The sequence below is a fragment of the Arachis ipaensis genome, chromosome B5 (assembly GCF_059453495.1).
Source record: "Arachis ipaensis isolate K30076 ecotype BB chromosome B5, ASM5945349v1, whole genome shotgun sequence".
Classification (NCBI taxonomy): domain Eukaryota; kingdom Viridiplantae; phylum Streptophyta; class Magnoliopsida; order Fabales; family Fabaceae; genus Arachis; species Arachis ipaensis.
The window spans coordinates 93,863,553-93,887,084 of NC_142440.1; the positions used below are offsets into that span (position 1 = coordinate 93,863,553).

At 38.7% G+C, this 23,532-nt stretch overlaps 1 non-coding gene across 1 annotated transcript; it reads left to right on the forward strand.

Annotated features, from left to right (window-relative positions):
- The first annotated feature begins 17,418 nt into the window (after positions 1-17,418).
- Positions 17,419-17,522, forward strand: LOC148565017 (small nucleolar RNA R71). The gene has a single exon (XR_015884643.1). It is a non-coding gene; the product is annotated as a small nucleolar RNA R71 (small nucleolar RNA).
- Positions 17,523-23,532: the final 6,010 nt, after the last annotated feature.

The following is a 23,532-nucleotide window of genomic DNA, read 5'->3' on the forward strand; positions in this document are numbered from 1 at the left end:
AAAAGAGGATTATCGTCGGTTAAGAATTTCTTCTCGGTAAAAGAGAAATAACCTCGTTCCAAGTATAGTTCCAAACCGACAAGTAATGTTCAATCAAAGTTTAATTTTGGTTGTCACAAGTCCAACCCAACAAAGATAACCGAGAGTATTAGTCCCAGATCGTTCTCCCTAGGAATTACAATCGAGTGCTCAATTATTGGTTATGAGATACAAGAGGGGTTGGGTTGATGAAACAAATAATTAAAAAGGGCAACAAATGTAAAGCAAACAACTAAGGAAAGCAATTAATAAAGAGAGACATTCATGGCAAGGATTGAGAATATAGGCTTTCTATCCTAGTCATCAATCATAGCACAATAATTATCAAGAGCTAATCCTATTTAGTCATCTCCAACATTGGAAGAAACGACAATGTTATCTTCACATGAGAGAAAGTCAAATAAAACTATTAATCTCAATCCAAAAGTCCTAATCAACTTACTAATTGAACTAGCAAGAGATGAGAGTCAATGGAAATAATATTAACTAACAACTCTAGATCACCAATCTAAATTGGGTATTAATGACTCAAGAGCACCTAATTTCTCTTTCCAAGCCAAGAATGCTCAAATACTACTCTAACATCCAACCAAGTATTTTGTTAAACACTTAGAAGGCACAAAAGGAAAGCATGAGAAATTGCAAGAATAATAAAATCTACAACTACCCAATGCAAGAAATTAACAATAACAACTAAGGAAAGCACATTAAACAAGAAATACCTCAAAATTGCACTAAAGAGAATGAAAATTAACAAGAGTGCATGAACATAAAAGTAATCTGATGAGTTTAGAAAACTCAAAATTAAAATAGTGATGACTAAACATTATTAATATGATTAATTGCAAAATTATTAAATTGATTTTGGTTCATATGTGTTAATTAAATAATTTTGCTGTGCAGATTTTGCTATTGGGCCGAAAAATAGCAAGCCCGATATGATAAAGAAATTCAACCTTGGAACAAATTGATTTAATTATTGTGGCTGAAGCAAGTTTTGTTAGTTGGGCCAGTATATTGTTTGTTGAAACAAGACCATTTAAATCTTTGCTACTAAGACCAAAGCTTGGTCCGAAACCAATATTAAAAGAAAGCAAAGTTCCATGCTTCCAACGGATCCCACTTTCAATTTGTGATGGATTTCAAATTCAATTAACTTGAATTAACTTGCATTGGAAACATGAGAGAGAATATGCAATTGATTTGATGGCATCATTAATGTTACATGCCACTAAGAAAGAAAAGGGAGTAGGAATTAATTCATTTTGATTCAATTTGTTCAAATCCATTGAATGCTTTTATTTTTACTCTCTCTTCTCTCTCACCTCTCTTCTTGCATTCAGTCACTTCACAGAGGAAGCATGGAAGCTAATGCAAGCTATTAGAAAAGAGAAAAAGCTAGGAGCAAGGCCATCGTAATGATGGCTTCGAGAAAAAGAAAATCTGAAGTATGGAGTGGCTGAGATCTTTACCACAAATGGTAAGATGTGGTGAAGAAGACTCAAGCCTTCCATAACCAAAAATGGAGAAAATCCATTCGGTCAGAGGAAGAAGATCCTTGGAGGGATGGCTTGTCTCTGCTTTTGCTCAACCACTACAGGAGGTAGCTACTGTAGCTACGTGGAGGATGAGGCAGAAGTTGGAGCAGATGAAGTTGTCATCATCAAGAACTCATCAAGGGCTAGGAATCCTTCTTGGAGTGCAAGTAAAAATGGAAGGTCCGGATTGATGAAGCTTGGTGAGAAGGGAAGACACAGAGGTAATTGCATGTTGGTTATAGCATTCGGTTTTCTCTCTCTTCTCTCTAGCCGAACCGGTTTTTGCATGAAGAAGAAGAAGTTAGCTCGGTTCATTAGTTTCAACCTTGGAGGCTTCTCCTTCTATAAATAAGGGACAACAGCCAGGGCTTGAAGTAAGGAGTGAGAGTGCAAGGCACAGAGTTCTCATGGCTACCTAAGCTGACAGAAGTTCTTCTCCTTCAATGTTTTCTATTTTGTATTTTTCTGTTTAATTTTGTCTGTCTTGAGTCTCATTGAAAAAAGGCAAATAGTGAGGTTTGTAAGAAAAAGCCATAGAGCGGAAAAAGACAGAGAGTGCAAAATTAAAAGAAAAAAGCCATAGATGTCCTAGAGGTCCTTTGTACATCTGTGTTGTGTTTCATGATTCTGTGGAAATTCCCTTGCAAGTTAGGTTAGCACTTAGCAGTTGAAATCTTGGTAGGTAACCAAGTCAAGTTCAGGATTGGGGTTAAATTCTGGACTTGTCCTAGATAGGAAGGGTAGTTCCTAGGGAGAATTGGTGTATGTAATCATGATGATTATAGTGAAATTCCATCATTATTGTGATGGAGACTGGATGTAGGCTGTATTGCACTTGGCAGCTAAACCAGGATACATCTTGGTGTGATTTTATCTCTCTTCTACTCCATTTTTGTTTTCTGTTGCATAGGAGACAAAACTGAAAAATATCTCTTGTCTGGTTACGAGACAAAAAAAAAGTCTCTTGACTAGGCATGAGACAAAAATAAGAAATATCTCCTCAAGTGTTCTGAAAGGACAGCAAGTGTTATTAGGTGAAAAAGGGGCTAAGATTCAACCACCTTCTCTTAGCCACTGATAAACCATCAATTGGTATCAGAGCTTGGTCTCAAGGAGATCAAGCTTTGCAGCTTGGAGAAAAGATCCACATGGCAGAAAACAATGGCTCAAACTTGGTGTCCTACAATCTGACAGAAGGACAGTCAAGCAATAGATCTCCTCTCTTCAATGGGAGAAACTATACCTATTGAAAGGAGAGAATGAAGATTTTTGTGCAAGCAGTAGATTACAGACTATGGAAGATCATCCTGGAGGGTCCTCAATATCCAACTACCACAAGTGCTGAAGGAGTAGTCTCCCTTAAACCAGAAGCCAGTTGGACCGAAGAAGACAAAAAGAAGGTGGAGCTCAATGCCAAGGCTATTAACTTGCTCAACTGTGCAATCAGCTTCGAGGAATACCGACGGGTATCACGATGCACAACGGCAAAGAAAATCTGGGACAAACTTCAAGTCACTCATGAAGGAACCACCATAGTAAAGAAGACCAGGATAGACATGCTGAACAGAGAATATGAAATGTTCTCAATGAAGGAAGGAGAATCAATAGATGAAATTTTTGAAAGATTCAACATCATCATTGTTGGCTTGGATGCTATGGGGATTAAATATCCTGAATCTGTGCTTGTGAGAAGAGTCTTGAGATGACTCACAAAAGAGTGGGAAACAAAAGCTTTGATAATATCTGAGAGTAGTGGTCTTGATTCCATGACATATGATGATTTGAGAGAAAACTTACTTGCATTTGAAAATACATATTTGAAAAAAGATACAAAAAAGAAAGGAATAGCTTTCACATATGTTACTAACCCCCTGGATGATGAATCCAGTGATTATTCTTCTGAAAATGAATTTGTTTTGTTTGCCAAAAAATTTAGGAAAATGGTGAAACTCAAGGGAAGAAGCAAAGGAGGTAGTTCTAGGAAACAAAAAAAAAGATTTCAGCAAAGTGATCTGTTACAACTGTAAAGAGACTGGCCATTTCAAATCTGATTGTCCTAAGTTGAAAAAGGAAGAGAAGCCAAAGAAGGGAAGGAAGAAAGGTCTGATGGCTTCTTGGGAGGACTTGGAAAACGACTCAGAAGATGATGAAGACTCAGAAGATGATGAAGAATCAGAAACCAAGTCCTAACCATGTCTCATGGCAGATCACGTTGAACAGGTAGTCTCTCATAACCCTGACACTGAAGATCTTCATCTTATGATAGACCACCTTTCTAAAAAAATTATATGCTTCTTGCTTGATAACCAAGATCTTGAACAACAAATCACTATTCTTAAAGCTGAAAAAGGTTTTATCAAAGATAAATTCAGGGTGGCTAAAATTGCTGTTGAACTTGTTGAAGAAAACAAGCAGTTAAAAGCTCAACTTAAAAGCTGTGAAAGTAATCATTCTGTGGTGGCATATGTAAACTGTTTTAAGAAAAATGAAAAGTTGCTTAAAGAGGTCAAAAGGCTTAAAGAAGACTTAGCCAAGTTCACTCAAAGTTCTAAAAATTTAAATCAAATCTTGGCTAGTCAAAAACCTCTTTATAATAAAGCCGGCTTGGGTTTTCACAAAGCTTTCAAATTTGTTGAAAACTTTTCTTTTGAAAACATGGCTTCATCTTCTAATGATACAAGGTTTCAAAACCCAACAAGTTTTAACAAAACACCAACTCCAAGATTTTGTAGACTATGCAATTGGAATGGACACTTTTCCATTCAATGTTTCTTTGGTGAAAGAATGATTGGTAATAAAGTTTGCAAAATTGTTTTTGATTACAATGGATTGGGACAAAGAAGATGGTTTAATGTGAAAGGATCCAAGAAGATTTGGATACCTAAGGTCACTTGAGCTCATTTTGTAGGTGTGCCTAGCATCCAAGCTGAAGGACAATATGTGGTACATGGATAGTGGATGTTCTAGGCATATGACCGGAAAGGCAACCTTCTTCATTATGCTTGATGAGTATGATGGAGGGTTTGTCACTTTCGGTGATGATGGTAAAGGAAAAATAGTGGCCATTAGAAAAGTTGGTAAAAGCTTCTCATCTTCTATAAATGATGTTTTTCTTGTTGATGGTTTGAAACACAATTTACTAAGTGTAAGCCAATTATGTGATCTTGGATATGAAGTTGTTTTTAGAAAATTGGTGTGCTTAGTTATTTGTGAAAAATCTGGGAATACTTTATTTGATGCTAAGAGATGTAATAATGTATATGGATTGACTCTTGAAGAGTTAAAAGATCAAAATCTAACATGCTTTACCTCTGTTGAATCTGAAAAATGGCTATGGCATAAGAAATTGGGTCATGCAAGCATGTACCAAATTTCTAAGCTTGTTAAGAAGAACTTGGTAAGAGGAATTCCAAACATTAAATTTGATAAAGATATTACTTGTGATGCTTGTCAATTAGGCAAACAAGTAAAAACCTCTTTTAAACCAAAAGATGGAATTTCTACCAAGAGGCCATTAGAAATGTTTCACATTGATCTTTTTGGTCCCACAAGAACTCAAAGCTTAGGAGGTAAACACTATGGCTTAGTAGTGGTAGATGATTACTCTAGATTCGGTTGGGTACTTTTCCTTGCTCATAAGAATGATACTTTCCATGCTTTTTCAACCCTATGTAAAAGAATTCAAAATGAAAAAGATTTGAAAATTGCCCACTTGAGAAGTGATCATGGAAAAGAATTTGAAAATCAAGACTTTGAAAAGTTTTGTGAAGATTTTGGAATTGCACACAATTTTTCATGCCCTAGAGCTCCTCAACAAAATGGGGTATTTGAAAGAAAGAATAGAAGCCTTCAAGAGATGACTAGGGCTATGCTTTGTGAAAATGATGTTCCAAAATTTTTGTGGGCTGAAGCTGTAAATACAGCTTGTTATATTTTGAATAGGACAATCATTAGGAAGGGTTTAAAGAAAACACCTTATGAGCTATGGAAAGGAACGCCACCAAATCTTAAGTATTTCCACATTTTTGGATGCAAATGCTTTGTACTTAATAATAAAGAGAATCTTGGTAAATTTGATCCAAAATCTTATGAAGGAATGTTTGTTGGATACCCTACCACTAGCAAAGCATATAGAATTTATCTCAAAGATCATAGGACCATAGAGGAATCCATACATGTTTCTTTTTGTGATACTAATGCAATTCCCAGTGCTTCTTTAGATGAAGATACAGGTAGTGAAGCAGATACAAGCCATCAACCAAGTGAAGAAGGTCCCAATGTTGTCCCAAGTGAAGAATCTGTCCGTCCAGTTTTGTCTCATTAGAATGGAGGAGACATTTCTGTTTTGTCTCCTGAGCCAGTAAGAGAATCTGGAATAGAACAACCCACTGAAGCTCATCAAAGCTCAACATCACTCTGGAATCCAAGAGAATAGAAGTCCATGGAGGGTTATCCTCATGACTTTATCATTGGTGATCCCTCTCAAGGTGTAACAACAAGATCCTCAACCAAAAGGCAAACCATACCAAGCAATCTTGCTCTCTTGTCACAAATGGAGCCCAATAATGTGAAGCAAGCTCTTGAAGATCCCTCTTGGGTAAAAGCCATGCAAGAAGATCTAGCTCAATTTGACAAGAATAAGGTTTGGACTCTAGTGCCTCATCCGGATGGTAAGAAGGTAACGGATACTAAGTGGGTTTTCAAAAATAAATTAGGTGAGGATGGAAAGGTTGTTCATAACAAGGCTAGATTAGTGGCTCAAGGTTACGATCAAGAAGAGGGTATTGATTTTGATGAGTCTTTTGCTCCGGTAGCAAGAATGGAAGCAATTAGATTGCTTCTTGCATATGCTGCCCATAAAGGTTTTAAAATGTTCCAAATGGATGTCAAATGTGCTTTCCTTAATGGCTTTATAGATAGAGAAGTGTTTGTAGCACAACCCCCTGGTTTTGAAGATAAAGAATTTCCTAATCATGTTTTCAAACTTTCAAAGGCTCTTTATGGCCTTAGGCAAGCTCCAAGAGCTTGGTATGAAAGGCTTAGTGCCTTCTTATTCGAAAATCACTTTCAAAGGGGTACCACCGACACTACTTTATTTATTAAAGTATCTAATGATGACATTCTTCTTGTTCAAGTTTATGTGGATGATATAGTGTTTGGATCAGCCAATGAATCCTTGTGTGAAGAGTTTGGAAAACTCATGACTAGTGAGTTTGAAATAAATTTAATGGGAGAATTAACTTTCTTCCTTGGTCTCCAAATTAAACAAACTTATAGTGGAATTTTTATTCACCAAGGAAAGTATGCTAAAGAATTAATCAAGAAATTTGGCCTAGAAAATTCCAAACCTATGGGAACACCAATGCATCCAAACACTAAGCTTGATAAAGAAGATGATGGCAAATATGTGGATAAAACATGGTATAGAGGAATGATAGGTTCACTCATGTATCTTACCTCCTCTAGACCGGACATTGTACAAAGTGTGGGTGTATGTTCAAGATTTCAATCTCACCCAAAAGAATCCCATCTTTCGGCCGTTAAACGCATCATTAGATACATTAAGGGAACTAGTGATTATGGCTTATGGTATTCAAAATCTGATGATTTTTGTGCAGTAGGGTTTTGTGATGCAGATTATGCAGGAGATCGGGTGGATAGAAGGAGCACATCCGGTCTGTGTTGCTTCCTTGGAAGCTCACTCAACATGTGGTCAAGCAAGAAACAAGCCACAGTAGCTCTATCCACAGCCGAAGCTGAATACATTTCTGCATCTTCATGTTGTTCACAATTAATTTGGTTGAAAACTCAATTGGAGGATTACAAATTAAAAACAATAGTATACCCTTGTTTTGTGACAACATGAGTGCTATAAACATCTCAAAAAATCCTATTTTGCACTCAAGAACCAAGCACATTGAGATCAAATATCATTTTATTAGAGAACATGTGCAAAAGGGTACGATTGATATTCAATTTGTAAAATCCGAAGAACAACTTGCAGACATTTTTACTAAGCCCTTGTGTGAAGACAGATTCTGTTCCTTGAGAAACAATTTGGGAATGATAGAATTGAGTTCTGTTGATAGTTTGTGAAATTTTTTGACTCTGTTTGGTTTTGTCTCGTAGGTAGACAGGAGACAAATTTTAGGACGTGATGAACGGGCCATGACTCAGGGGGAGACTGAACTGATTTTAATTATCTTAGGCCCCACCAAATCTCTTTGACCTTACTCTGACCCGTTTTGAGTTCCTCATATTTTTTTAATCATACTTTTTGGAAAGTGTCATATCAAATCTTTTAGGAAAGTTTTGTTATCAAATCAAATCTTTTCCCTTCCCTCATCCCTTGATTCTAGGAGCTAACCTTTCAGTTTTTAATTTCAAACTCTTTCCTTGTTGATAACCGCGCATAACCCTCTCTCTCCACTCAACTTAATGGTCATTAACCACCTAATCTTCTCTCTTCACTCAGAATTTATTGCTTTCATAACCCCCCCACCTCTCTCCACTCTTTTCGGGCTCTATTCATCTTCCCTATCCCTTCTCTATTCTTATAACATGAAAAAGAAGGTTGCTCCAAAAGAAAAGTAACCGAACCCACATACCAAAAAATCCTCCATTCTCAACCCCTCAAACACACATGCACATTCATATACACTCCACATCCTCTTCATCCCCCTCACCCTCCTCTAAACAAATAGACACTATGAGAAGAAAGGTGATAGCAAAGAAAACTTCATCCAGAAGAAAGCTGGGAAAAGAGAAAGATCCAATCGAAGAAGAAGAAGAGGAGTCTCACACATCCATACCTCATTCATCTCCAAAGAAAGCAACCCCACACACTTCTGCCTGAAGCTCTCAGAAGACCAAAGGTTATGCGCTACGTAACACAAAAGAACCACCGAATCTGGAATTCCTGAACTTCAAGAATAAATACAACAAAAATCATTCACATTTTGATCCAGGAAGATTTAATTCTTGTGCATCTTATGAGTTTCACAAAGATTTGCTAAAGAAACGTCACTTGTGTGCTTCACACATAGTGAACCTGGACTCTCTTGCTGCTAAAGGAATCAATTTTATCACTCTTTTTAAGAATATGAAGTGGTCTCTCTTGTTCAAAATTTAGAAACCTGTATACCCTGCCTTGGTCCGAGAATTTTATGCAAACATGAGGCTGATTGATGGTGCAATTCATTCCTATGTGAAGCGAGTTTACATGACTCTGAGCAGAGAAATAATAAGCGCTGCCCTGGGTTATGTTAATGAAGGTCCAGCAGCTTATATGTCAGAAAAATGGGATTCTCATGTTGGAGTCACATATCAGATTGCTCTGCAACAAATCTGTGAAAATCTGTCTGGGCTGGATGGCACAGTTCCAACTCACAAGGCCCTTGGTCCAGAAAGAGCATTGCTACACAGAATTATTACTCACATTCTGACTCCACAGAGTGGCTCACACAATAGAGTAACCATTTCTGATTCCTTTGTGCTTTTTGCCATTATTACTTCATCTCCTGTTTCCTTTGCATATCTCATGATAAGGCATATGTGGAAATGTGTTAGAAGAACCAAAAAGGCTAACCTTCCCTATGGCATATTTCTTACCTGCATCTTTGAATACTTCAATATTGATCTAACTAATGAAGATGTAGAGAATAAAGTTTCATCAATTAAGGGAGGAGGAGTTTCAGGCACTATGAAAGGCACCAAAGACAAACGGTCAATGCCCTTTGACAGTGTGATCTTGAGAGCCACCCAGCCGAGCCGTCCAAAATGGCAGAATCAATCAAGGAGGTCCTCACTAAATTTTCTAACATGTCCAAACTGATGGTGGAATCTTATAAGGCCGCTCGTAAGCAAGCATACGAAAATAAAAAAGCTTGGACAAAGTGCCAAGAAAGAGTTGGTATGATGCTTCAGAATTTCGAAGAGGAGATTGGGGATGCCGATAAGGATGATGAATTTGGATCTGAGTACAACCTATCTGATGATTGACTTAATTGTCTCTTGTTGAATTCTGGTTCTGTTTAGTTTGTTTTGGTACTTTGTAGGCTGTTTGGATACTCTAGACCTCTGATATTTTGTTAAACACTGGATATTTTTGCTTTGGTTATATCTGTGTGTGTTGTATTCTCACTTTTTGCAGGTTCCCCTTTGATGACAAAAGGGGGAGGAAAGTTGAAAAATTGAAATATTGACAGCTGAAAATTTGAAAAAATGAAAGAAACAGGGACTGAAATCTCTTGTGATTCATGACCATCCCTGTTCCAATGATTATGATTTGTTTTGTTGAAATGGTTGCTGTATTTGGAACTTAGTTATTTTTGACAATCCCTTTATGTTCTGCTGTGTTGATGCCACATGCTCTGTTTTGTTGAAATATTTGTTGAATTTGGGATTTAGTTGTGATTTGATAATCTCTTTAAGCTTTGATACATTGATATATTCCTTATGCTCTGATATGATTCTATTTAAGTTGAAAATGTTTTTCTTACTATAAACTGATAATTTTTGCTCTGATATGATGGCTGGAAAATGTTGTTCATTTAATCAAATTATTTGGGAATTATCAACTATTTTTCATGTACTCTGTACTCAAAGCATTTTTTGATTGTTATTGACCAGAAAATCATTTATATGATAACAAGTCAAGTTGTGTTTATCATGTTATTTCTGCTCATAAATCAAGCTATTCAACATCTCAAATTCCATATGTTGAATAACATAGTTGCCTTAGGCTTGATAAAATTGTTACAGGTAAAGCCTCCCTTGGTAAAATGGCATATATTAAGGGGGAGCCATGTAACAATTGAAAAGGGGAAGGAATCCTAATCCTTAAAGGGAGTACTCTAATCTTTGACTTTTTTCCATTTTAATTTTAATAATATTTGTCATCAAGGGCAAGATTAATGAGTTTGGAAAACTCAAAATTAAAATAGTGATGACTAAACATTATTAATATGATTAATTACAAAATTATTAAATTGATTTTGGTTCATATGTGTTAATTAAATAATTTTGCTGTGCAGATTTTGCTATTGGGCCGAAAAATAGCAAGCCCGATATGATAAAGAAATTCAGCCTTGGAACAAATTGATTTAATTATTGTGGCTGAAGCAAGTTTTTGTTAGTTGGGCCAGTATATTGTTTGTTGAAACAAGCCCATTTAAATCTTTGCTACTAAGACCAAAGCTTGGTCCGAAACCAATATTGAAAGAAAGCAAAGTTCCATGCTTCCAACGGATCCCACTTTCAATTTGTGATGGATTTCAAATTCAATTAACTTGAATTAACTTGCATTGGAAACATGAGAGAGAATATGTAATTGATTTGATGGCATCATTAATGTTACACGCCACTAAGAAAGAAAGGGGAGTAGGAATTAATTCATTTTGATTCAATTTGTTCAAATCCATTGAATGCTTTTCTTTTTACTCTCTCTTCTCTCTCATCTCTCTTCTTACATTCAGTCACTTCACAGAGGAAGCATGGAAGCTAATGCAAGCTATGAGAAAAGAGAAGAAGCTAGGAGCAAGGCCACGGTAATGATGGCTTCGAGATAAAAGAAAATTTGAAGTATGGAGTGGCTGAGATCTTTACCAGGAATGGTAAGATGTGGTGAAGAAGACTCAAGCCTTCCATAACCAAAAATGGAGAAAATCCATTCGATCAGAGGAAGAAGATCCTTGGAGAGATGGCTTGTCTCTGCTTTTGCTCAACCACTACAGGAGATAGCTACTGTAGCTACGTGGAGGATGAGGCAGAAGTTGGAGCAGATGAAGCTGTCATTATCAAGAACTCATCAAGGGCTAGGAATCCTTCTTGGAGTGCAAGTCAAGATAGAAGGTCTGGATTGATGAAGCTTGGTGAGAAGGGAAGACACAGAGGTAATTGCATGTTGGTTATAGCATTCAGTTTCCTCTCTCCTCTCTCTGGCCGAACCGGTTTTTGCATGAAGAAGAAGAAGTTAGCTCGGTTCATCAGTTTCAACCTTGGAGGCTTCCCCTTCTATAAATAAGGGAGAACAGCCAGGGCTTGAAGTAAGGAGTGAGAGTGCAAGGCACAAAGTTCTCATAGCTACCTAAGCTGACAGAAGTTCTTCTCCTTCAATGTTTTCTATTTTATATTTTCCATGAATTCTCTATCTTGCATGCTTTTATCTTCACCTCTTTGATCCATTCCTTACCCTTTCAATCCTGAAATCACTAGCAAACATATCAAAGCATCGAGTGGAATTAAAGGTGAATTAAAATTGGCAAATTTAAGGCCTAAAAAGCATGTTTTTACTCTTAAGCACAATTTTAGGGAGAATTACAAAACCATGCTATTTTATTGAATAAATGTGAGATAAGTTAATAAAATCTCCAAAATTAAGCACAAGATTAACCACAAAATTGAGGTTTATCAGTTGGACGCTGGTCTCTTCTCCCTTGGGCACTGGACGCCAAAATAGGGCATGAGACTGGCGTTGGACGCCAGTTTTGGGCCTTCAATTCTGAAACAAAGTATGGACTATTATATAGTTATGGAAAGCTCTGGAAGTTAGCTTTCTATAGCCATTAAGAACGCTCTATTTGGACTTTTGTAGCTCCAAGAAAGCTCTTTAGAGTGCAAGGAGGTCAGATCCGGATAGCATCTGCAGTGCTTTCTCTGTCTCTGAATCAGACTTTTGCTCCAACTTCTCAATTTCAGCTAGAAAATTCCTAAAGTTGCATAAAAACACAAAAACTCAAAGTAGAATCCAAAAATGTAAATTTTACACTAAAAACTATGAAAAGTTAAATAAAAATTAAACAAAACATGCTAAAAATATATGAAAATGATGCCAAAAAGCGTATAAAATATCCGCTCACCACAACATCAAACATAAACTGTTGCTTGACCCCAAGCAACTAAAAACACAATAGGATAAAAAGAAGAGTAAGATACAATAAATCTCAGAGTTTCCAATGAAGCTCATTTTCAATTAGATGAGCGGGACTTAGTAGCTTTTTGCTTCTGAATAGTTTTGGCATCTCACTATATATCTATTGAAACTCAAAAGTGTTGGTCTCTTTAGGAACTTAGAATCCAGATGATATTATTGACTCTCCTAGTTCAGTTCTTTTTTTATTCTTGAACACAGCTTTTAGAGTCTTGGCCGTGACCCTAAGCACTTTATTTTCTAGTATTACCACCGGATACATAAATGCCACAGACACTTTAACTCGGTGAACCCTTTCGGATTGTGATTCAACTTTGCTAGAATCCCCAGATAGAGGTGTCCAGAGTTCTTAAGCACACTCTTTTTGCTTTGGATCATGACTTTAACTGCTCAGTCTCAAGCTTTTCACTTGACACCTTCACACCGCAAGCATATGGTTAGGGACAGCTTGGTTGAGCCGCTTAGGCCAGGATTTTATTCCTTATAGGCCCTCCTAACCGTTGATGCTCAAAGCCTTGGATCCTTTTACCCTCGCCTTTTGGTTTAAAGGGTTATTGGCTTTTTGCTCTTGCCTTTTGGTTTAAAGAGCTATTGGCTTTTTCTGCTTTTTATTTATTTATTATTTTTTTTGCATGCATAAATTTTTTTTTCTTTTACAACATGCTTTTTCTTTTTCTTTTTGGTGCTTTTTCTTTCTTCAAGAATCAATTTTTGGATTTTTCAGATTACCAATAATACTTTTCCTTTTTCATCATTCTTTCAAGAGCAAACATTCTTAATTTTAACTTCTAATATACACTATTTATTCATACATTCAGAAAAGCAAAGCAATGCCACCACATCAAAATAATTGAACTATTCTTATTATATAGCTTAAAATTTATGTATCTCTCAATTCTTTTCAAATAAAATTTTCTTTTAAGTAATGGTGAGAGATATATGGAATATTTTATAACTTTAAGACATAGATAGAAATGATCATGCAATAAGAACAAGAGAACAGATAAATAAAGCATAACAGAAAATAGAAAAATAACATAAAAAAGGAGATTAAGAGAACGAATCCACCTTTAATGGTGGCGGCTAGTACTCCTCCTTGAGGACCCAATGTAGTGCTTGATCTCTTCAATGTCACCGCTTTGTCATTGTTGTTCTTCCCTCATAGCCCTTTGGTCTTCTCTCATGGCCCTTTGGTCTTCCCTTATTTCATTGAGGATGGTGGAATACTCTTGATGCTCCAACCTCAATTGGTCTATATTAGTGTTTAATTCTCCAAGAGAATTATGCAATTGGCCCCAATAGCCTTGAGGAGGGAAATGCATCCCTTGAGGTATCTCAGGGATCTCATGTTGAGGCGGGTGCACAGGCTCTTGTGCATGCTCTCTAGTTTGCTCCATCCTCTTCTTAGTGATGGGCTTGTCCTCCTCAATAGAGATGTCTCCCTCTATGACAACTCCAGTTAAATTGTATAGATGATAGATGAGGTATGGGAATTCTAACCTTACTTTGGTGGAAGACTTCTTATCTATCTTGTACAATTCTTGAGGGATCACCTTATGTACTTCCACCTCACTCCCAATCATGATGCAATGAATCATGATGGCTCTTTCAATGGTCACTTTTGACCGATTGCTAGTGGGGATGATAGAGCGTTAGATGAATTCTAACCATCTTCTAGCTACAGGCTTGAGGTTAAGCCTTCTTAGTTGAGTAGGCTTTCCTTGGGAATCCATTTTCCATTGTGCTCCTTCCACACAGATGTCTGTGAGCACTTGATCCAGTCTTTGATCAAAGTTAACTTTCCTAGTGTAAGGATGTGGGTCTCCTTGCATCAAAGGCAAGTTGAACGCCAACCTCACACTTTCCGAGCTAAAATCTAAGATTCTCCCTCGGACCATGATGCTCCAATTCTTGGGATTTGGGTTCACACTAATGTCATGGTTTTTTGTGACCCATACATTAGCATAGAACTCTTGCACTATTAAGATCCCAACCTCTTCGGTGGGATTGGTTAGGACTTTCCAACCTCTTCTCCGTATCTCTCTTCGGATTTCCGGATATATTCTTGAGCTTGAAAGGGACCTCAGGGATCACCTTCTTCTCTGCTACTACTTCATAGAAGTGGTCTTGGTGGGATTTGGTAATGAATCTCTCCATCTCCCAAGATCCAGAGGTGGTGGCTACTGCCTTTCCTTTCCTCTTTCTAGAGGGTTCTCCAACCTTGGGTGCCATAAGTGGGAATGGAAAGTAAAAAGTAATACTTTTCCAACACCAAACTTAAAAGCTTTGCTCATCCTCGAGCAAAAATAAAGAAAAGAGAAGAATGGAGTAGAAGAAGAAGAAAATAGAAGGAGATGGAGGGAGAGAGTAATTCGGCCAAGGGGGCTTTAATGTGTATGAGAGGTGTGTGTATGAAGGGTTAGTAAGAGGGGTATTTATAGGAGTGGGCTAGGGTTGGGTTCGGTCATGGGTGGGGTAAATGGGAGGGAAATTTGATTTTGAAGTGGGTGGGGGGTTGGTGGAAGTTATGATGGTTTTGGGGAAGTGATATGGATGTGATTGGGCTAGGGTTTATAGGGAAGAGTGTATAGGAAAGTGTGAAAAAAAGAGGAAAGAAGTGGGGTAGGTAAAGATGCTGTGGGACCCACCTGATCATGAACCTAAAGAAATAACTTAAAGAAAAAAAAAAACAAAATAAGGAATTAAAAGAAATAAAAATAATTAATTAGGGTTGGGTTGCCTCCCAACAAGCGCTCCTTTAACGTTACTAGCTTGACGGTTAGCTCCTTACAGAGAATGATATGGGCTTAGAATTTCGTCCCTTACAATGAACTTTCATCCTGTCTTCTCATGAATGAGCTCCACATGCTCTAGAGACAGGATACGACTCACTGTATGTGGTATGACTGGCTTCTTGGTGAAGACAACTCTCATTCCAGGTGAGAGGCCTTTAGTGGGGACTTTCTTGTCCCTCCAGCCTTTAGGTACTTTCTTCTGAGTACCTTGGTTTTCAGTGATTGTTAATGGCTGTCCAACACCAAACTTATAATTGATGTTTGGGGGTTTAGTAAAGCTTTGCACTGAAAGAGATGGTTGAAACACTAAGTGTTGCACAATTATCTCTCTTTTCTCAAAGGGAGAGTTGGGGTGAGGCATCTTGAGCAAGATGTGATCCTCCCCTAGTAGTAGAATCAGTTCTCCATTTGCTACATCAATGATAGCATTGGTAGTGGTTAGGAAAGGTCTTCCAAGGATGATGGCTTCATCCTCATCTTCCCCAGTATCTAAGATAATGAAGTTTGCAGGGATGTAAAGGTCATCAACCTTTACCAATACATCCTCTACTAAGCCATATGCTTGCTTCATTGAGTTATCTGCCATCTCTAGTAAGATGTTTACAGCTTGTACCTCAAAGATTCCCAACTTCTCCATTACAGAGAGTGGCTTGAGGTTTATGCTTGACCCTAGGTCACACAGATACTTCTCAAAGGTCATGGTGCCTATGGTGTAAGGAATCAGGAAGCGTCCAGAATCTGGAAGCTTCTGAGGTAGCTTCTACTAAACCAAAGCTTTGAGTTCTTTGGAAAGTACTGAAGGTTTTTCCTCCAAAGGCTTTGTACCAAATAGCTTGGAATTCAGCTTCATGAGAGCTCCTACGTACCGAGTAACTTGCTCTTCCCTAGTGTCCTCATCCTCATCAGAGGATGAGTACTCATCAGAACTCATGCACTGCAGGAGTGCATGCAAGGGAACCTCTATAGTGTCTATATGAGCCTTGGCTTCCTTTAGTTCTTGGATAGGGATTTCTTGAGTGGGTATTAAGCACTCAGGGGGTGTACCTTTACTAGCGCTCAACGCCAGCTCTAGTGGCTCTTTGAGCGTTGAACACCCATCATGCACCCCTTCACTAGCATTAAATGCCAGGTTCCTTACCAAGTTGGGCATTGAACGCCCAGTAGGGCTATCCTTACTAGCGTTCAACGCCAGAGTCCCTGCCTGTTTGGGCGTTGAATGCCCAGTGAGGGCTTCCTCACTAGTGTTCAGCACCAGGGTCTTGGCCAGTTTGGGCGTTGAATGCCCAGTGAGGTCTTCCTCACTAGCGTTCAATGCCTTCCCAGTCTCTCCAGATTTGGCCTCTACCTCTATGGTGATGGCCTTGCACTCTTCTCTTGGGTTTACTTCAGTGTTACTAAGAAGAGTGTCAGGAGGAGTCTCAGGGATTCTCTTGCTCAGTTGACTAACTTGTATCTCCAAATTTCTGATGGTGGATCTTGTTTTAGTTATGAAACTATGAGTGGTCTTAGAGTGGCTGGAGACTAGCATGGCTAAGTCAAAAAGGCTCTGCTTAGGAGTCTCCATATTCCCTTGAGAAGATGGGAATGGTGGCTTGTTATTGAACCTATTCTGGGTTCTTCCACCTTGATTATTATTGAAGCCTTGCTGAGGCTTCTGTTGATCATTCCATGAAAGGTTAGGATGATTCCTCCATGAAAGGTTGTAGGTGTTTTCACAGGGTTCTCCCATGTAATTCACCTTCTCCATGGTGGGTTGATCAGGATCATAAGCTTCTACTTCAGAAGAAGCTTCCTGAGTGTTGCCAGCTACAGCTTGCATTCCAGTCAAATGCTGAGAGATCATATTGACCTGCTGTGTCAAGATCTTGTTTTGAGCCAATATGGCATCCAGAGTGTCAACTTCAAGAACTCCTTTCTTTCGAAGGATCCCATTGTTCACAGGATTTCTATCCGAAGTGTACATGAATTGGTTGTTTACAACCATCTCAATGAGTTCTCTTGCTTCTGCAGGCATTTTCTTTAATGGAGTGATCCACCTGCAGAGCTGTCCAATGATATTTTAGACATCTCAGACAGTCCATCCTAGAAAATTCCTAGGATAGACCATTCTGAGAGCAGGTCAGGAGGGCACCTCCTGATAAGTTGCTTGTATCTTTCCTAGGCTTCATAGAGGGATTCACCTTCTTTTTGTTTGAAAGTTTGAACTTTCACTCTGATTTTGTTCATCCTTTGAGGAGGAAAGAATTTAGCCAAGAAAGTATTGACCAGCTTTTCCCAAGAGTCTAGGCTATCTTTTGGTTGAGAATCCAACCATATTTTAGCTCTGTCTCTAACAGCAAAGGGAAAGAGCATAAGTCTGTAGACCTCAGGATCCACTCCATTGGTCTTAACAGTATCATAGATTTACAAGAATTCTGATAGGAATTGATGTGGATCTTCCAGTAGAAGTCCATGGAACTTGTAATTCTATTGCAGAAGAGAGACTAACTGAGGCTTAAGCCCAAAATTGTTAGCTCCAATGGCAGGTACAGAGATGCTTCTGCCATAAAAATCAGAGGTAGGCATGGTAAAGTCACCAAGAACCTTTCTTGCCTTTCCTCCTTCATGATTAGGTTCGACTGTGATAAACCACTATTTTATGGTTTATCTTGTGCTAATTTGAGTGGTTTTTATCAATTCTTTGCTCACTTATTCATATAATTCGCATGGTTTTACGAATCCTTCCTTATTCTGTGATATAGTTGAAAACATGTTTCCTAGGCCTTTAAACTGTTAATTTTAACTATCCTTTATTACCATTCGATGCCGTGATCTGTGTGTTGAGTGTTTTCAGGCTTTATAGGGCAGGAATGGCTTAGAGGATGGAAAGGAAACATGCAAAAGTTGAAGGAACGTGAAAAATGAAGTTTTGAGAAGCTGGCAGTGATGCGCACGCATGGGTGATGTGCACGCGCGCCTAGCGCAGAAGATGAGCGACGCGTACGCGTGATTGACGCGTACACGTGACAAGGAAATTTGCCAAATGACGTGCACGCGTGACCTACGCGTACGCGTGACATGCACCACGTGCAGAAAGTTGTAGGAAGCGCTGGGGGCGATTTTTGGGCTCCTTTTTAGCCCAATTCCAAGCCCAAAAATAGAAAATAGAGGCTGAAGAATGGGGGAATCACACATCATTCATTCATTCATCAAATTATTCACAATTTGGGTTTTAGATGTAGTTTCAAGAGAGAAAGGCTCTCTCCTCTCTCTAGGTTTTAGGATTTCTCTTAGTTTTAGGTTTATTTCTTCTCAATTCCAGGTTCAATGTTCCTTTAATTTAGTCTCTCTTCTACTTTTATTTGTTCTAGCATTCTAGTTTATTTATCTTTCCAATTGAACTTATGAACTCTTCATGTTAGATTTGATTTTCCATTTAATGCAATTTGAGGTATTTCAAGTTTATTGCTTCTTCCTTTATTTATTATCATTGATGCTTGCAATTGATTGTTTAGATTTTACGTTCCCTATTACTTTTCTATGTTCTTATGTTTTGCCTTCCAAGTGTTTGATAAAATGCTTGAGAGAGTTTTAAGTTAGATTTTTATGTTCTTGGCTTTGGTTGAGTAATTGGAGACTCTTGAGTTGTCAAACTCCTTTGTTGATTGATAATTGGAAGTTGCTGGTTGATTTGGATCCCTCTAAAGCTAGTCTTTCCTTAGGAGTTAACTAGGACTTGAGGAATCAAATTGATTAGTCCACTTGACTTTCCTTCATAGTTAGAGGTTAACTAAGTGGGAGCAATAAACAATTCTCATCACAATTGATAAGGATAACTAGGATAGGACGTCCAGTTCTCATACCTTACCAAGTGCCTTTTCTAGTTATTAATTTAATTTCTTGCTAATTTATTTCCTTGTTCTTTATTTCAAAAACCCAAAAAGATACTTTTTCATAACCAATAATAAAACATACCTCCATGCAATTCCTCGAGAGACGACTCGAGGTTTAAATACTTCGGTTATTATTTTTATTGGGATTGCTTTAGTGACAACCAAACTTTTGTATGAAAGGATTCTTTGTCGGTTTAGAAACTATACTTTCAACGAGGCTTCATTTGTGAAATTCTTTACTGGCAAAAATTCGTTTGTCAAAATGGCGCCGTTGCCGGGGAATTGCAAATGTGTGCCTTATTATTGGTTATTGTAAATAATTTTGCTTTTTCATTTCTTTGCTAGTGTTTCTAGTTTTAGGAGTTAATTTTCATTAATTTTTATTAGTTTTTATTTCTCTTGCTACTATGAATTCTCACCCCTTTGGTTATGAGTTTGGTTACAATCATGTTGCAGGAAGAGGAGATTACAATGCGAGCTTGGATCAAGGATGGAACAATCAAAGATGGGAGGAGCCACAAGGGTTTGATCAACCCTCTTGGAAACAACCACCTCCAAGGTATTATCAACAACCATCCTATGATGCTTACCAAGGCAATGGTTATGGTGGACCTCTTCGTGACAATCAACACCCACCACAATATACCTATGAACCCCCTCCTCGACATATCCTTGAACCACTGTACTCACAAACCCCTTTCCATCATTCACCTCCATATAACTCTAACCCTTATCCACCCAACCAACCACCATATGAACCGTATGAACCATACATAGACCACCCCCATTCTAACACAATTACCCCCAAGAACCACCACCTCAATATTCACCATCTCCATACCCTTACCAAGAAGAACCACCTTCTTATTATGAACCCTTTCTCCAAGATAATGAATCCTCCTATCCACCCCAACCTCCACTGGATGACGACATCCTTAATGTTATTCGCCAAAGGCAATTAGAGCTTCAAACCACACTTACCTCTGCTTTCACTGGTCTAACCTCTACTATCCAAGCCCTTATATCCCGTATGAATGCATCAATTTAAGAGCGACATGATCCCAATAATGCTATTGACACGAAACAAGAAAGAAGGGATTGGCTTAAAGATGAAGGAGTAGCTGAAGAACTGGTGAGGGAAGACATCCGGGAGGAGTCCAATTTTGTATTAGAGCAATTGGAAGAAGTGGTAATTATCGAAGAAGAAGTGGTTGAAGACCTAGGAGATGCTGAACCTCCATGGGAATCGAGAGCTATAGAGAATTCCGCCAAAAAGTTTGAAATTGATGTTGAGGAGGATAGTGTACAACCTCCAAGGCATGTACCTTATGAAGAATTGGACGGAATAGATCCGAAAGCAAGTTCCCTTGGTGATGATGATCATGAATCAAGCTCTCCTAGTGATGAACTTGCATCTGCAATTGAACCCCTTGAGCTTGAAGAACCTTCCCCAAGTGAATATGAAGATGATGTGGAGGTAGACTTTTCTCAACCTCCAACTTATGTCTTGAGTGATGGGGAAGAAATAGAAGATTTTGATCAAGACGCGGTTGCAGTTGAAGAGGTTTGCAAGGAGGTGGAAGAATTCACAGAAGAGTACAAGGGAGTGGAGCTTGCAAGACCATTGGAAACACCTCTCCCAAGGCCATTACCATCCAATACAACATTCAAGTGGGTAAAATACTTATCCTCAACCCTTACGTTCCCACTTGAATATGGTTTGCTTGAAACAGATGGTCAGCTTAGAGTTCTTTGTGACTTTAAGAGTAAGAGGGAGATGGTTAGTGATAGGAGTTGGCATGCAAGGTTCAATATGGTTCCACGCTCCAAATTGAAGTACAAGGATTGGTATAGAGCTCAATTGAATGGGTCTCGGAAGATGTTTGGGTATCTCAGTGAGAATTCATATTGCGTACCACCTAGTTAGAACAATGTAGATCAAAGCAAAGACGGGTACAAAAGTAAGGTTTGGGACCCCGGAATTCATTCTGACAATCAACACTCCTGGAGCTTTGTCACTTGCTTTAACTTGCTCGAAGGCTTTATGTGCCTAGTTTGGGACCCCGGAGGTTATTGGAATCGCAAACATTGGTGGGGATTCCTGGATGAGTTCAAGTATAAGCCACCATGACAGGGAGCTCACCAAATGTCCAACTTAAGGACTTTAACTAAAAGTGCTAGGTGGGAGACAACCCACCATGGTATGATCGTTCTTTTTCAGTCTTAGTTTTATTTTGTTTTGTTTTATTCTTAGTTTTATTTTATTCTATTTTTCTTAGTGTTCATTCATAATGTCTGTATCAGCATCTGCATTTTGCATTCTGCATACTACATAAAAAAAGCCAACCCAAGCGTGCGTGCAGGCCACGCGTGGGCGTCGATATCACTTCGGCGTTTCCATCCAACGAATAGAAAGTTGTGATAGAATCGTGCGGCTGGTATGCTATAAGCACAATTCAAGTCACGCGTATGCGTCCTCGACGCGTACGCGTCAATTTCAACTCTCGCACACCACGCGTGGGCGTGCGCGACACGCACGCATCACACGCAAAATCTTAGCGACCTTCAATCTGAAGAGCTGGAATCATGCGTTTAGCACAATTTTGGTCGACGCGTACGTATGCCTCATGCGTACACGTCATCTTCATTTATCCTCATTCACGCGTTCACGTCTACAATGCTTACGCGTCGATACACTTTTCCCCCATCCACGCCCAGGCGTGATCCACGCGTACGCGTGGATTTAATTTTATTAACCCCCCTGACGCGAGAACCATAACTCCCTCGTGTGCCCCTTTCTTCCCTCTCCTCCCTCAACGTTCCAATTCCCCCCTTTTTCTTCCATAACCACCCCTCACCACCATCACCCTCGCACCGCACCACCACCGGCGACACCGACCGCCAACTGCCCCTCACTCTTCCCCCCTCTCTTCTCCTCTTCTTCTCCTTATTCCTCCTTTCTCAACCCTGCCCTCCCGCCGATCCCAAGACCACCGTGAACAGCCCCTCCACCGCCGTGTCGCCGCCATCTCTGGTCGTCACTACCATTCCCCTTCCTTCCCAATTTTGTCGCAAAACCTCCCAGGTATCACTACCTCCACCCCTGCATTTCAATTTCATCACTCTGTTCAATTAAGTTAGTTTGCTTCTTTAAATTCTGTTCAAAATTAGGATAGTTAGAGATGCATGTTCTTAGTGGATTTTAGGTGGTTAGGTAGCTAGGATGTGTTTAGTGGATTTAGGTCTGATAAGTGCTCCGTTCTTGCTGTTTGAATTATATGATTTTCTACTTGCTCTGCTTGATGCTGCTATATGGGTTTAACTTGCTGTTCATGCTCTGTTAATGTTTCATTGACTTACTGTGGTGCTAAATTGATTTATTGATGCTACTGGCTACTCTTTTGGATACACAATTTCTGATCTCTGTTGCAGTAATGCCAATATTGATATTCTGTAATCCTTTGCTTGCTGCATATGTTTGATTTGGTGATGGATTAATTGCCTATTGCTATCTTGTGGGCTCGTTTGTTTCATTCTTATGGATTTACATTTGGTTTTGGTGTTTTCAATTGTTCATGAATTCATAGGACATCTGAATTATTTAAATTGAGTTTTTCATTTTGCTTTATGATGCCTGATTCGTTTGAATTCTTGTTCTTCATGCTGCCTGACACTTACGACGTTCATATGGCTTGATGATTCTGCTGTTTGATTTTCTGAAAACGTTCCTTCTACTGCCGGCATGCTGCCCAATTTTTATAAAAACTGTTTTCCTTAACTTCCACTCTTGAATTGACTTTGGTACTTTTGCATTGTGCTTTATTTGGTTTAACCCAAAGCCAATTCATGAGGTGGTGAGTTAGTATTCCCATTCCTTTTTGGTTCCCCTTTTTATTACAATCCATTATTGATGATTTTGATCCTTTTCATGTTTCTCTCATTTACATGTTTTATCATCAATAACTTGCATTGTATGCTGACTGTGAGCTTGCTTGTTCGAAACCCATTTCCACTTTTGATTAAGAACAACATTTCCATGCCACTAACTTCTTCACACTTTTCTAACTCTTAACTTAATTGACTTTCTAACTTTTCTTTTAAGTTTAAACTAACTCTTTTAACCCTTTTAGGTTCCTTTTAAGGCATGCTACCTGTTGTTGCTTAGAAAACAAGCTTCTCACTATTATTGCAGGAATTCTTGGTTTTTGTTTTGATTGTTGTCTGCATTCTATTTTCTTGCATTCCAAGAATTCGTTTCTTTATGTCAACTCATGAGTGTGCCTCCATCTCCTTTTGTTTCTGGCTTCCCCAACAGCAGCACACCCTTCAGGAGGCGATGACCCTTCACACTGAGCTTG